We start from the raw sequence: 2,264 nt of genomic DNA on the forward strand, positions 1-2,264 counted from the left end.
TTTCGATTAAAGCGTATGGAACGAAGGAATGGGTTCACCACGCCATCGTAGGGGAACCTTCTACCCCCACCATTGTGTTTTATGTTACCCCCACCGTTAACTGCGGCCCGAAGACCGCACCGTACTGGCAGCAGCGCCTGCACCAACTCTAAACCCCCCTCACCCCCATACCCCTCTTTTCTTCACTCTAACTGCTATTGCCGCAAGTTGCCTTTGCCGATGGTTCCGTGTCCAGACTTCCCCTTTTCTCCTTTACCCCTCTCCACTTACAACCGAACCACCACCTGCAAGGATTCGACTGCAAACCTGAGAAGGACCTATACGAAACTGAACAAGGTCGGAGCAACGTGTTTTACCTGAGGACCACTTATAATCCTCCTATTCTATTCAAACATACTTTTCCTTCTTTTTCTTTTTCTTTTGTTAAGGTATACAGGACCTTATTTTTAGGATATTGAGTTTAGCAGAAAGTTTAAGAAGGTTTTGGATAACATTTGAATTAAGGAAAATGTTTCGTTTCATTTGGATTTGATTTTTTTTTTTTTTTGTTATTATTTTTATCATCTTTACTTTCCATTTCGTGTAAAGTAACGGGATTGCACGTTGTGTATCAGAACGTTTGCGTGTAAAATAAAGCATCCATTGTACAACTAGAAAGAGTTTTATTTTTTTTTATTTCGACAGAAGGCGCCATCAAGTCGGAACTCATCAATTTTCCTAGCAAAAGGGTAGTAGAAATCGTAAAACTACTACTACTACTACTACTAAGATCGGGATCATAGTAACTAGTTCTGTGTGTGTGAAAAATTACCATAACTACCCCCCAATTTCGTTATTTTGTTGTACACTGGATCGATGCTGACTCTCACGTTACGTTTTTATATTTTCCATTCCTCCCCTTCTCCCTCCCACCCACCCTTGCTCTAAAAAGAACTATTTTTATTGATAACTTCCATGACTTGTTGTGTGTATTATAAACAACAACAATAACAAAGTTAATACAATGAATAAGAAGGGTAAAAGGAAAAGAATAAGTGGAACGTAGAAATTGCGGAAATGGTTCGATTTAAAAGTAAATCCTCTCTCTTTCTCTTTCTCTCTCTCTCTGATGATGCATGGTGGTTGTGTGTTGCGACTATAGAAAAGCAGCAGCAGCAGCAGCAGCAGCAGCAGCAGCAGCAGCAACAGCAGCAACAGCAGCAGCGGCGCCAGTGTCGTCGTCGTCGTCGTAGTCGTAGTCGTCGTAGTTCGTCGTCATCTAAAACAACCCTCGGGAAAACGCGTGCCCGCAAGCCCCGATGAGATATCGATCCAATGCGCACCCATTCTCAAATCCCACCCCTTCTGCCATTCCTTTTCTCGCAACAATCTTGATTCTTCCGAATTTTATCATCCCTATTTTTTTCTCTCTCTCTCTCTTTCTCTTTTGAAATTTATTACGAATGTAAGAATTCTGACAATTTCTTCCGCACCCATTCCTATGGATTAATCTTATCTTTCTTCGATAATAAAAAAAGAAAAAAAAATATCTTATCTATAACCGGTATTTTTAAAATGTGATTTTATGCTAGACGCTGTACATTTGCACAAATATATCGATGACTCAAAATTGTATTCGTGTCTACCATTCATTCTTTTTATAGTAAATTAAAAAGAGATGAAGAAACAACATTACGCAAATGTCTCTCTCTCTCTCTCTCTCTCTTTTTCATTCTATGATATGTTGTAAATCGATCGTGCGTACGATACGATGAAATAATTCACGAATATATTTTACATATCTTGCCAACTCGAGAAAAACAGTAGTTTACTCTCTACTGTATATTTCTTTTTTTTTTTTTAAATAATAAAATAAAAGAGAGAGAGAGAGAGAGAATTAAAGTAAAACATATATATTTTTGTTTCTCACGCGTATCAATGAACAAATTGTTCGAAATTATTTTTTTTCTTTTTTTTTAATTCTCTTTCAAATGATTATAAAGTGTTCATCGATTGTTTAATTTAAAAATTGCTGACATAAATAATTTGACACTTGTAATTGACCATTATTAAGTTGTTTTATTTATTTACTTTTAATTTTTTCTTTTTCAATCTTTACGATCGTATTATAGATGATCCTGTATGTGTGTATGTTAAAAACGATGACGTCACTTGACCTTAACGTATCACGATCCTGTTCCAATAAACGTGCAATGTATATATATATATATACATCTTCCTTTTATTTTACATGGATTCTATTAGTAAGATTGCAACGTCACAGC

This window comes from Polistes dominula, unplaced genomic scaffold (assembly GCF_049000335.1).
Source record: "Polistes dominula isolate Pdom_NZ unplaced genomic scaffold, Pdom_raw_medaka contig_16, whole genome shotgun sequence".
NCBI classification, from domain to species: domain Eukaryota; kingdom Metazoa; phylum Arthropoda; class Insecta; order Hymenoptera; family Vespidae; genus Polistes; species Polistes dominula.